The 14,886-nt window shown below is 38.8% G+C and overlaps 1 protein-coding gene across 1 annotated transcript in view; it reads right to left on the reverse strand.

The window, feature by feature from the left end:
* Positions 1-14,886, reverse strand: part of ANO3 (anoctamin 3) — a 227,108-nt gene that overhangs the window by 149,967 nt on the left and 62,255 nt on the right. The window lies entirely within an intron of this gene.

The following is a 14,886-nucleotide window of genomic DNA, read 5'->3' on the forward strand; positions in this document are numbered from 1 at the left end:
TTTCATTACCAAGCCTCTGAGTGTGACCCCCCCCTTATACATGAAAATCACATTTTTATATATTTAACACTATTATAAATGCTGGAGGCAAAGCGAGGTTTGCGGTGGAGGCTAATAGCTCATGACCCCCCATGTAATAACCTCGTGATCCCCGAGGGCTCCCGAACCCCAGTTTGAGAACTCCTGATATATAACATTTCATCCATAAATATCAACATGCTTTCCAAGTGTTAATTGAACCTCATAATACCCCTGTGAAGCAGGCAAAAGTATTTTTGTACCTCCATGATAAGTAAGTAAATGAAGGTAGAGACTATATTTTCAGCAGGCAATTTTCTTTTCATAGGTGAAAATCTGAACCTGCAAAAGCTGTACTAGCATTCTGATACCTGCAGGTGAAACGTAGTTCAAAACTGCATTCTTGCTCCTCTAAAAACCTGACTAAAAGTGAAAATTAATTGAGAGGTGGAAGTCTTCTGACTTTCCTTTGCAATTTAAAGTACAAATTTTCAACAACTGCAGGAGGCATAAAAGGTTGCCACTTTATTTCTATACAAGAAGGTCTTCTCATCCAGAAGAATGGGTCTTTCAGTTTTGAAGGCAGCTACTAGCCACAAAAGGAAAAGTTGACCTTTCTGAGCCACAACTCCAATATCTTTGTGTCTTTGGAACACACCAGAAGATATGAACAAAAACAATATACAGCCTAAGGCTCCCAAAACAAACTTCCTGATTGGGCACTGAACTAGTCATAAAGAATGACAGACGAGTCACACCAAGCTATTAAAAAATAAATCACTGACTTTTTGACAAAATCACCCCCCTCCGCCACACACAAACACACACACACACACACACACACACCATGCTATTCCCCTATCTACCGAGGAAGATCAGAAGATCTCACTACCACCACTATGCAGGAGAATACTGGGAAGATATGGAGTTATTTATTCTAGGCCAAAAGGTATGCTAAGCACCTCACAGAGCAAAATTTAGATATGGTCCATGGCCTCAAGAATTTATCATCCAGAATTAAGATGCAACATAATGAATGAGGGCAAGAACAACAAACTGTTAGAGAAGGGTGAATTGAGCGAGGATTACAACAATAAAATAATGCAAGAATTCAAACACACTGCTCAGTGACATCTTTTTTTTCTTGTCTACTTTCCTCTAGTCTTATATGCTTTACATCAGGCATGAATTATGAAGGCGCATTTACTGGAGTTGTGTGGTTTGGATTGGCGCACAGTTCTCCCAAGCACATGTAACCAGAATCCAACAAACAAACATACTGCCCTACTCAGTGTCCATCTCTTTAGTACATATGCATGGATGTGAAAATTGTTTCACAATACGTTCAAGAATTTAGAGTAGTGTTTTCTGTCAGTATATGTAACTTTCAACACGGAGGTATTTAGACATGCTAAATAAAAAAATCAAATGTAGGCCTTCAACACACACTCTTTATATCTCTGTGACTTTTAGCTTAGCTGTTTAGTGGTCAGGCTTTTTGCTTTGCCTCAGAAGAGCAAAGCATACTCAATAAAGCCCTACTCTCCTATTTATTTCAGTGCCATTTGCTCTTAAAGGTCCTAAACACTTCATTCCTATTTATCAGGAAGTTCTCCCTATGAAAATATACTAGATAAGTTTATCAACTTCCTGTCAGAGTTAGTAATTAGGAAACATTAACTCAGCTTTTGAAAATACAGCAAGAACATGTATCTATCCTACTGACCCTCATTCTTCCCTCCAAAGCTTGCTTGCTGAATTTTTTCTTTACTGAAATATCACAGTACAAGAGTGTTTTGAGAGATTTAATAGCTCTGATGATAAATCAACTGCACAGCACTTGTTAAAAAGCAATATGAGATTCTAAACATGTTAGTCAGGTGGCCTTATGCCACCCCAGTTAACAGTAATTCACTCTTCAAAGCACACTTTGATGGCATGACTAACGCACTCCATTCTGAGAAGAGCATGATAAAATATTATTTCCCAACAGAAGATATAGACCTTTCCTTTTTAGAGTGTAATTTTACCTGTACTCATCTTACTGTATTTTCCACTCTCCCTCAAAAAATGATTTGCTCAATGTGCCAGGTCCTCAGATGACTGACACTTTAAAGTCATTGTAAAGGTTTGAGTTTTTCAACATTAAGTTGGAAATGCATATATGCTTGTAAAAACAGATACCACATGCAGTTACCATAATTAAATAACTCAATCAAGACTCCACTTTAATAATGATAATCTGCACTCGCCATATATCACAGACACTGTAAAACTCCCTAAATATTTCAGATACTGTAAATCTCATCTGTACATTTTAAATGCAATATAGGAACTAATAGAGCATTCTCAATCAATGAGATTAAAATTCATTAGCATTTTAATAAGACTTAAATCCAACATTTTCATTAATTTTAAACCAAATCTGGGATATTATTCATTCTTCACACATTATGGCAGAAGAGTGAATACAGAAAGCCAAATAAATAAATTCCATTGTCTTGTTTATGTGCCCAGATCTGCCAAAATGCTTTAGTTACATAGGTGCCTCCAAATTGATGCCAAGAAACACCAAGAATGAATTTGATGCAGGGGTCGTCTGACTGGGCAGAATTTGGACTTTATATCCAATATAAAACTTAAAAGCATTAAGGCTGTATTCCAGCTTGTCGATAAATTGCACAGTCATTTGCTTGGCCACACTTTGGTTCATTATGAAATATACTGAAGAGACCGAATAACCAATGTTGATTAGGTTTGTTAATATGGTACAGGAAAAAAAGTTCTATACATCAGTCTCCAAAGACAGGTCCCGTGCATCTATGGTACATTCGCCTTATGCACAAGGTGTGCTCACCAACGTTACATCCCTGAAGCCATCTTTTTATAGCCTACTCGTTTACCAGTAAAAAGCACTATATGCATCACCTGAAAGGAAACTAGATTCAATTAATCAGCTTTTTACCTTGTTTTGGTATCATGATGTACCCCTTTATCTTTTGTTCTGAACTCATGCATTCCAAGTACTAAGGGGCATGAGGACACCTCCTAAGCCTGTACCAGGATAAAAAGATTTGTAAGGGCAACTCCCTTTCTTTGCTATGAGGAAACAATTACATGTTCTTGCACTGACAGTTTTCCTATCTACTTAGGCCAAAGCTTACTTCAGTTAATGCAAGGCGTTATGGGTTACTTCGCATAAGCGAACAGGATTATAATAAAACTACAGGGCAATCTGAGCTATGTAACTGCTATATTAATGCTTAAAATGTATACTTAAATGCTTGGAATATATATTGCGGGCAATACTATCAGCATAATATATATATATATATATGGTAGCTAGTATATTTTAGTCAACATTTAAATGCTTCAAAAGACACAACCTGTGGTGTTCTCTTTAGGAACTACATTGACTAAGGTTCTTTTCTGTGTGTTATAGTTTTAATAATGCAACATGAAACAACATGGATGAAAGCAGAGTCTTAAACAAGTTTAGATTGAAAGAACCAGATAACAGATTTAACCAACTCTGAACTTATTGTTGGAAACTTATTCCTTCCAAGACTTTTCCACTTGGCTTATCAAGAACACCTTGTCCATTCTGAGAGAACACTTCATCTAGTTTTCTGAGACCCAAAAAACTCAGTTCAATTCCAGATTTTGTCCTTCAGGTTCCTTTATTTGGCACACAGCAAAACTAAACGGAGTTGAGTTAGGAGGTGGGTATAGGGCATACCAAGCTTAGGAGGTGGGTATAGGGCATACCACACATCCAAAGTTACATAGAAATACCTTCCCCTTTATATACACATTTACACATTACTTTGAATTTACTATATATTGCATCACACATTTTGGGATTGGCATGGTTACTTTGCAGAAACCAAACCCTGTGTAGCATGCTCTGTCCATGCATTGCCTATGCTCGACCTACTCTTTACCTTATTTCTACATTCTTAATTTATCTTGTTCATTGTTAGTAAATCGTTCCCTGGGTGATCTCCCTCTTATCCTTAGCTGGCTTAGACATTCTGTCTTTTTAGCCTATTGACCTATTTGATTATCTTATTTAGCACAAACATTCTGTTTTCAACCTAATGATCTGTTTACCACTCTACTTCTATCTTCCAAGAAATGAGCTCTGCGTAAGCTTGTCTATCTCACCAAACAGAAGTTGGTCCAATAAAATAGATCACCTCACCCACCTTGTCTCTTTAATACCCTGGGACCAATATGGCTACAATGCTGCATATAAGAAATGTATTAATTACGCATGTCAGGCCAGGCCTCAGCTACACTTATGGTGAAGTTACATTAAGTGTCCATTAGAGGTCAATCCACTACAATACGTTCCTATGGTGAGTCTGAAGAAAGTCCCCTTTCATTTCCTATCAGAGAAGGGATAAATGACTCTGGGATCTATGGATATGGGCCATGGTTTGGTTGAGGTGGCTATGTATTATGTGCACACAAAAATGCTGACCCTGATTTGTGATCCCTTGGTTATGATGACTTGTGACTCCTGTTCTGGAGATCCTGCCTCTCTGCAGAGCTGGAATTTGAATGGGCAAACTCTGCCTATAGCACAAGTGTGTGCGCTGTTGATCTGCTGCTGAAGGGAAAACAGAATTTGTTTCTAAAATGTAATTTAAACCAGTGATTACTCCATAATATGATCTTATTTGTGGTATTTGGGGAAGTCTGGAGCCCACACTTACGTACTTTGCATATGCAATAGATCCACAGAATCTTGTAAAATTTTTGCCTCCGCAGTGTACTTCCATATAGAGAATTGGACAGTATATAGGGATCAATCTGGTATTTGGTACAAATAATGCACCATAAACAACTTTTAAATGATATGCAAGCATTTAGTTGCTTTGGGGCTCTCATACTTTATAAGGTACACGTCTAATTAAAAATGAAAGGACCTCAGACTCAGATAAGGAGTCATTCTAATCTCTGAAGTAATTTACACTCTCTTTTCAAAGGGCCTGTATTTATGAATTTACAAAATAAAGAACTTTTCTATTACAAGTTATGTATTGTTTGTATTACAGATGAGGGCCCTATTGTACTGGGCACCGTACGAAGCCATAGTAAGAGACAGAAAGGTTTAAAATCTAAATAGACAAGATGAAATGGGAGACAGGAAGTATTAATACACCAATTTTACAGATGGGAACTGAGGCTCAGAGAGATTAAGTGACTTTCCCAAATTCACAGGAAAACTGGCAGAGTGAGGAATCAGAACCCAGATATCTTCAGTGATAGCCCATGTCCTTAAACAGAAGGAAGGCTTCCTGTCGTCAAAAACCGAATGACGAAATATTCAGTAAGTCTATTGTGTAAAAAGGATGAATTTCTTGGGTCTTCTGGTGGGTTTCTTGTTGGTGTTTGTTTTAGTAGGTTGTTTGTGGGTTCTTGCACCAATGCTTTAAAAAGGAAAAAACAACAAACAAAAACAGGGAAACACTTTTGAATGGAATGGTATGAAATCTGTTGGAATAGTTACTTCCTGCAGCCGTTGCCAATTCTCAGGGTTACGACAGAATTCGGCAAAATCCACACATGGCAGTAATTCTCAATGCTCAAGTCAGCTGATTCAGGGTGATGTTACAGTGGTAAAAATAGCAGTGTAGATGTCCCTAGTTGGGTTGGAGCCTACGGTCTGAGATCTGGCATGGGGGTTGGGTCTCAGAGCCCAGTCACCGGTCGGAATAGAAACATTTACACTGCTATTTGTAGCCCAGGGGTGAGTGCCCCATTAGTCCAAGTCAGTTGACCAGGGCTCTCAGACTTGCTGCTGTAGATTTTTATATATATTTTTATTATGTTTTCTCTAGTGTACATGACAAAACACTTCCCTTGACTAGTGTTGCCAACTCACGATTTTGTCATGAGTCTCAGGATAATTGTTTTCCTTAAAGCCTCAGCTCCTGGAATCAAGTGAATTCATGATGATTTCAGCCTTCATTCTTAAAGAAAAATGAAGTTTCTAGCCCTTGTGGCTGTGAAGAAAGCTTCGAAATGTGACCCCAGTGCTCCCTAAAGGTTCAAAAAGCAGAAGGCAAATAAAAAGAACGCCAAATCTCTTATTATTACATAATCTCATGATTTGATTTTTGGTGAGCCTGAGTCATGTTTTTGAACATTTGGGGTTGGCAATACTGCCCTTGACTCTATTCAGAAGAGTTTAGGAACATTGCTCATACACAACATAAGCTTTTTCACAATATAAAAAGGCTTCATTCCTGAGGTACTAACTACAAGTTAATTCAGCAGCAGCGAAGTAGTTAAACAAAGCTAAAACTCAAAAATAATAAAGGGACAGTGTGCCAGCTCTCAGAAAATATGTCTCAATGGCCACATACATTATCAGTTATTCAGAAAACACAGACTGACATCTGTTCCTTCTTTTACAGTCTTCACCCATAAGCTCTTCCAGCAATGGGGAAAATGCCAAAATGTAGAGACAATTGCAAAATTCCAGGTTTGGACTGATCTGAAATTGGGTTCCCTGCCCCTGCTCATTCCTACTGGGTAGATCAAATTCAAATGGTTTATTAACCACGGTAATTGACTTGGTCTAGATTACGGTATAACTTTGATTAAAAATACACATATACATTAGTACAAGAGATTTCTTTAACATTACTTCAAGATATTTATACTGCACTAAAGGCATGGTCTGTCTTCAGGGCCACTCAGGGAATGGGAGGGAGCAAAAGGGGATATTTGCCCCAGATCCCCCCTTTGAGAGGGCCCAACTAGGTCGCAAGGCCACTCACTGGAATTCAGCCACTGGCCACTCACAGTGGAGTGGCAACCAGACCAAACCTGAGTGTTGCTGCGACCTCGCGTACCAGGTCACAATGCCTAGAGCAGGGAGCTGCGCCCAGCCCCACAGAGGTGGAGCTGAGCTGCCACTGGGATGAATGTGGTGTGGGCTCACTCTCAAGCCTCCCCCATCCTTTGGCCTCTCCTCAGTGGTAGCTTTTTTGGAAGAGTTGGGGTACCCAGGTTGCAGATTTTCCCCCAGATCTCCCAAAACCTGTGTGGCCCTGTCTGTCTGTGAAAATCATGTCCTTACGGAGTTGGGGTTATTTAAAACAGATTAAAAAAATAAAACTTTTCGAAAAATGTAAATAGGCCAGGCAGTAAGGTGAGCCCTGAGTGAGAAAGATTTAAAGGAATATGATAATTCAAACTCTTACACATTACACATGACAACGGATATGAAAATATGTGGAAGAGTCTCATTTCTATAACACTTGAAAGGATGTGTGTTTAGGTGACAAGTAAAGAAGATGCACAGGATGCGTGACAGGAAAGTAAAAGTTAACTATGCTACAGAAATGCCTAATGCAAATCCAAAATATAAACAATTCAGGTAGGTGACTCAACTCCAGTGATAAACAGCCTGAACTCGTCCCACATTTTAGACTCAAACTCAAAACATTTTTTTTTTCCTGAGAGTCTAAAATATTTCAGTTTTGGCCACAGCCAGAAGTACCAAAATATGGTGAGAAGGACTTTTCTAGTTATATTATATTCCGATGGTAGTGGAGTCAACAGAATTGTTTTCTAATTACATGACTTACTGTTTTGGTGCCTAAATTTAACGAGGGTTGCACAGGTGTCGCTAGGAACATAATCCAAAGTGAAGTGTAATTGAATGAAGGAAATACCCCAGCCTGACTCTCAGTGTATGTCTACACAGTTGCTGGGAGGTATGATTACCAGTGTGGGTAGACAGATCCATACTAGCTCAGCTCAAGCAGTGGACCCTCAGGCACTAGCAGGGGCTCAGGCAAGTCACCAAAGTTGAAGCTTACCCAACCCTCTGGGTCCAAACTTGAGTGACTGGCCCGAGTTATTGCCAGGGCTGCAGTGTCCACCCTAATATTTGTAGTGCGCTAGCTCAAGGTGAGCTAGTGGGACAGTCTCTCAACCCACACTGGGAATCTCACCTCCCAGCTTCAGTGTAGACATACATTCCCAAAGGCTAGGATAGAGGTGTGAAATTTCAAAGGTGGCTTTCTGAGAGCAGTAATCAATTAACATAAAATCATGTGACGCCTCTGTTGCGAATAGCCTAATAAACCGATGATTACTGTTAGTGTCACTGTATCAATGCACTGAAGATGTATACAATGGGCAGATCCCATTTATGAAGATAACAAATGTTTATAGTAAATAAGACAAATTACACAGTTGACACAATACAATAAGGTTGAATATTTAAGTGGAAGGTTGGTTTGTGTGCATGTCTGTGTGACTGCGTTAGGGATGGTGGTAGATGAAAGTCAAAAAGGAACATTTTGCACTTTGGCTGCTTTGTAACTCAGTTACAGCAGGATTAGAAATAGGAGACCGCTGAGTATATTTTGAAGGAGCAGGGGCGGAGCTTGAAGAGCCATTACAAAGACTTGTATGTAGGAGGGAGGCAGAAATAATGCAACCCACTTAATTCAAAACTCAGGAGCAAAATCAACTATTGTCTTAATTAATTGGTAATTTGAAGTATGAAAGTTGTATGTTAAGTTTAATAATTGAAAAATAGATCTTTCTGTAAATAATTAAGATTGTGTGAGTGTTACATAGAAGCAAGGTTAAATGAAGAAAAACATTCTTGAATAGATAAAATTATTATAATCCAACATTACCACAAGACCATTAGCAAGTTGTTAATAAACTGTTGACCATTTAGAGCTCAAATAGCAATTTTAAATTAACAATCAAATAAAAGGTTTGAACACAGCATCTTCTGAAACCTAGATTAAGAAGTCTTATTTCACAGGGAGCAGAAACCAGAAAAGAGCTAAACACTAGAGATTACTGTTCTCAAGCATCTGTCTTTAGCAACTACATTATTAAGAGAGACATACTTATCTTTTGCAGCTGTACTTCTAACAGATTGCCAATCCCTTGGAGAGTTGGTTTATTTTCTATGAATATTACAAGACACAAATTCACTACTCTAATTTCTCTATTTAAATGCACTCAAGAATTAAAACACAGTCAAGATATCAGTTGGTAAAGGACTTCAAGACTCATTCCACAGACATTATATTATCTTAGGGTACGTGTGCATACACACATATATCTAAACACTCACTATATAGCTCATCTATATACACACTGTACCATATATTCATAGATTCATAGATATTTAGATCAGAAGAGACCATTATGATAATCTAGTCTGACCTCCTGCACAACGCAGGCCACAGAATTTCACCCACCACTTCTGCGAAAAACCTCTCACCTATGTCTGAGCTATTGAAGTCCTCAAATCGTGGTTTAACGACGTCAAGGAGCAGAGAATCCTCCAGCAAGTGACCCATGCCCCACACTGCAGAGAAAGGGAAAAAAACCCCATGGCCTCTGCCAATCTGCCCTGGAGGAAAATTCCTTCCCGACCCCAGATATGGTGATCAGCTAAACCCTGAGCATGCGGGCAAGACTCACCAGCCAGCCACCCAGGTAAGTATTCTCTGTAGTAACTCTGATCCCACCCCATCTAATATCCCATCGGGCCTATTTACCATGAATATTTAATTACCAAAACCATGTTATCCCACCATACCATCTCCTCCATAAACTTATCAAGTTTAATCTTAAAGCCAGATAGATCTTTTGCCCCCACTGCTTCCCTTGGAAGGCTGTTCCAAAACTTCACTCCTCTGATGGTTAGAAACCTTCGTCTAATTTCAAGTCTAAACTTCCTGGTGGCCAGTTTATATCCATTTGTTCTTGTGTCCACATTGGTACTGAGCTTAAATAATTCCTCTCCCTCTCCGGTATTAATCCCTCTGATATATTTATAGAGAGCAATCATATCTCCCCTCAACCTTCTTTTAGTTAGGCTAAACAAGCCAAGCTCCCTGAGTCTCCTTTCATAAGACAAGCTTTCCATTCCTTGGATCATCCTAGTAGCCCTTCTCTGTACTGTTCCAGTTTGAATTCATCCTTCTTAAACGTGGGAGACCAGAACTGCACACAGTATTCCAGATGAGGTCTCACCAGTGCCTTGTATAACAGTACTAAAAGCACCTTATCCCTTCTTGAAATACCTCTCCTGATGCATCCCAAGACAGCATTAGGTTTTTTTCACAGCCATATCACATTGGCAGCTCATAGTCATCCTATGGTCAACCAATACTCCAAGGTCCTTCTCCTCCTCCGTTACTTCTAATTGATGCGTCCCCAGCTTATAACTAAAATTCTTGTTATTAATCCCTAAATGCATGACCTTACACTTCTCACTATTAAATTTCATCCTATTACTATTACTCCAGTTTACAAGGTCATCCAGATCCTCCTATAGGATACCCCTGTCCTTCTCTAAATTGGCAATACCTCCCAGCTTTGTATCATCCGCAAACTTTATTAGCAAACTCCCACTTTTTGTGCCGAGGTCAGTAATAAAAAGATTAAAGAAGATTGGTCCCAAAAACGATCCTTGAGGAACTCCACTGGTAACCTCCCTCCAACCTGACAGTTCACCTTTCAGTGACCCGTTGTAGTCTCCCCTTTAACCAATTCCTTATCCACCTTTCAATTTTCATATTGATCCCCATCTTATCCAATTTAACTAATAATTCCCCATGTGGCACGGTATCAAATGCCTTACTGAAATCTAGGTAAATTAAATCCACTGCGTTTCCTTTGTCTCAAAAATCTGTTACTTTCTCAAAGAAGAAGATCAGGTTGGTTTGGTACGATCTACCTTTTGTAAAACCATGTTGTATTTTGACAGGTTTCAGAGTAGCAGCCGTGTTAGTCTGTATTTGCAAAAAGAAAAGGAGTACTAGTGGCACCCTGCAGACTAACCAATTTATTTGAGCATAAGCTTCATGAGCTACAGCTCACTTCTTCGGATCAAATAAATTGGTTAGTCTCCAAGGTGCCACTAGTACTCCTTTTCTTCTTGTTGTATTTTGTCCCATTTACCATTGACTTCAATGTCCTTAACTACCTTCTCCTTCAAAAATTTTTCCAAGACCTTGCATACTACAGATGTCAAACTAACAGGCCTATAGTTACCCAGATCACGTTTTTTCCCTTTCTTAAAAATAGGAACTATGTTAGCAATTCTCCAATCATACGGTACAACCCCTGAGTTTACAGATTCATTAAAAATTCTTGCTAATGGGCTTGCAATTTCATGTGCCAATTCCTAGAATATCCTTGGATGAAGATTATCTGGGCCCCCCGATTTAGTCCCATTAAGCTGTTCGAGTTTTGCTTCTACCTCAGATATGGTAATATCTACCTCCATATCCTCATGCCCATTTGTCATGCTATCATTATCCCTAAGATCCTCTTTAGTCTTATTAAAGACTGAGGCAAAGTATTTGTTTAGATATTGGGCCATGCCTATATTATCCTTGACCTCCACTCCATCCTCAGTGTTTAGCGGTCCCACTTCTTCTTTCTTTGTTTTCTTCTTATTTATATGGCTATAGAACCTTTTACTATTGCTTTTAATTCCCTTTGCAAGGTCCAACTCTACTTGACTTTTAGCCATCTATGTAATATGTAAGCTTATATCTCTGTGTACTATTGGTGTGTAAAGTATCAGCTCACTTTACTAGCTGAGCTAATGAAGTTGTTCCTCTATCTTTCTATGAAGAGACTCAAATGGAAGAACATGAGTTTGATTCTCATTGGTACTCAACAGTTATGAGTAATCACTAGAGCGGGGCAAATCCTACAAAATTCAGTCTGCAAATATTCATATTTTTAAACGGATTCACTTATAGGCAGTTTTTACACTCCTTTTTGGTATATTACTTTTCATGAATATAGTATGACTGGGCTTTAATTTTCCACTCACTTTCTACTGAAATCAATTGGATTGCAAAAGTGAAGTTACGCTTGATTTATATTTATCTGAGTGAGGAGAATCAGGGCCACAAAGTTCAACTAGAACAAAAAGTGAATGATAATCTCACATTCTAAAATAGTCACAAAGAGAAAATTAAAAAAAAAAATCACTGTCTACAAGCAGTCGCAGAAGAAGAGAAACTCATCCAATCAGGGAAGACTAAATAAGGATGTGACCTCTATGACCAGTCATTACTAAGCAATACAGTTTTAACAATAAGCCATCCTATAAAAGAAATTCAAAAAACAGTTCCGGAGACAATTTCAGAGATGTAAAAGAAAATAATTCTTCACAGATTTGCAGCAAAATCCAGGGCAAACTAATGGAATTAGATAGAGAATTCAATTGAAAAAGAATTAAAGGATAGGAATATAATTAATATAAGTCAACCCAATTTTATGGAAAAAAATAGATCTCGTCAAACAAACCTGATTTTGCTCTTTGCTTGTCAAAGCATACCAGCTGCACGACCTCAGCAACAAGCCTTCCAGTGGACGGGGCACTGGACTGGGACTCTGGAAATCTAGCTTTGTCACTGAGCCACTGTGTGACCTTGAGCAAGTCACTTTAAACAGTGGAAACAGGCACAGAGAGGTAATCTGTGAACTCTTCCGGGCAGGGATTATCTTTTATTAGGTGTTTGTTCAGTGGTTAGTATGATGGGGCTCCAAACTGTGCTGGGGCTTCAAGGAATGACTAATAAATTAATAATTATACTGACATTCTGAATGTATTGCTCCAGTCATTCCTTAGAGAATTTGATAATTTTGATAATCTGAAAGCTATGTGTACATTTTAGGAATGTAACGATTTTTGTTTTCATTTTTACACCTGTCTCTGTACCATGTTACATTAACTAGCTTCAGGCATTTCAGGTTATTAATGTCTGAAATCATAAAATGTTAATAGATTTCACTTTAATATAAAGAAACTGCTTTTGAGTATATGTCAGATTCTAACCTGACCTAATATCTCATTCAAAGAGAAGAAATTTAAAAGTCTGTATTTTACATTCTTTTTTCCTAAGACCTTTGGCATCTTAATTCTAAAAGCAAAGACATAAGAGAAGCTGGATTTTAGAAGACATCTAGAACGTACAAGGAAAAGAAGAGCAAGCATTTAAAAAAAAAGTTTTACAGCCTGAAGGTCCCCATACCAAATCACTGGAAGATAGCTCCAGCGCCCAGTAAAGACAATCTTTCTATCACCTGTAAGAGGAATTTGAGTAGGCTTTAAGTAATTGGACTTCCCTCTGCCCCTCCCCCCCCCAATGAGGAAAGATGTAAATCAAGGGGAAGAATCAGACTCCATTCACCAACAGTGATACCAGGTTTACCTTCATAATGATCATATTTTGTTCTCAGTTAATAAATGTGAATCCCTAATAGTTCTAACTGTGGCAGAATTTATCTTACACAATACAATGTTCCCCCCAAATTAAGGAATGAATATGTACTACTTCTAATAGAAACTCCAGTCTCCCTATAATAATAAGACTTTTCATTCCTATATTTTCAGCCAAGGTTCTCAAAGTACTTTACAAACATTAAGCAAGCCTAATAATGCCTGTAAAATACTGCAGATAAATACTATTATTCTGTCCACATGTGGATTACTAAACTGATAAACATTGGGTCATTGGACAACTAATGAACAGAACCTAGGAGTTCTAGTGTCCCTAGTGTAATTATAGGACTGCACTGCCCCCTTCTTTGAGGCGCTACAGAAAGACATCTTCAGCTCTCTAATATCCTGGGGCTGACACAGCCACAACATTGCATACATCTTCAGCTTTGGGAGACATAACTAACTTTCTCCCCAAAATGAAATTACTTTCTTCTGAACAGAGTTAAAGGGAAAGGGGGCAATGAAATAAGTGAATCTGACAGTGAAGATTACTGATGCTGTAGGAGTCCTTAATGCTGCCAAATCTCCTGGGTCTGATCACTCCAATCTAGAAATGTTTGCGAGGCTATGTTTTAACATAATGTACTTATCCCCTCAAAATATAATGATTCTTAGGCTTCCTCCAACTTGGGAAGATGCCCTCTTTACTTCAAAGAAGAAGGTCAAATGACCCAACAGAGAAGTATTCTGAAATGTCTAAAAGCCAACTAATAAATGTAAAATTGTGCAAATTTTAGCCTATTGATGAGAAAAGCAGTATATGGAGTCTGACAGTGTATCAGAGACCTGTGCAACATCAATAATTAAGAAAACCTAACCTATCATACCAACTGAAGGAATTGCAAGGGGTCATTAAAGCTCAAGATAACTCACCTTTTGATTCTTCATATGCCACACACTGATGCTGTGAACCACTCCCAGACTCCATCAGTCCTCTCCTGTCCTTGTATGAGGACAACCATCCCAGACCTTTCAACTGGCCCAGGGCACTTTTCTTCCCAACAGGAACTCTCACAGCCTCTGTGGTGAGAGTATCCTTGCCAGGGGAGCATTCCCAACTTTCCCAGAACTCTCATGGTTTCTCCATGTCTAGCTGCCTGGCCCCAGATGTGTCAGCAGGTAAGCTGTTTTTGTGATCCCCTGCCTTCAGCCCTCTCTGGCCCTAGACTCCATCTCAGAGAAGACAACACCCTCTGCTTCCTTCTGACTCTTCTCCAGTCTTCCTGTTCTCTGACAGTTCCCACCTGCCCCAACTCACTGGAAGTACCCCTCCCTGCATCTTTCCCTGATCCTTTATAGGTCTCAGGTGCTGCCCTGCCATCTTAATTGGCCAAATGAAAACATGAGTCCTAGCGTAGGGGAACTGGACCTACTTCATTTCTAGGAGCCAGAGACCTTGTGACTATCCCAAATACTGTTTATGAAATGAATATGACTGAATAGTTATGGTAACTACAGCATAACAAATAAGCCACGTAAATGTATACAAGATTGATAACCTAAGGCTAAAAAGTTATGCAAGTAATTGTGTGCACTGGATTGAAAAGGTGCCATGGGTGAAT

This window comes from Lepidochelys olivacea, assembly GCF_965140295.1.
Source record: "Lepidochelys olivacea isolate rLepOli2 genome assembly, chromosome: 6".
NCBI lineage: Eukaryota > Metazoa > Chordata > Testudines > Cheloniidae > Lepidochelys > Lepidochelys olivacea.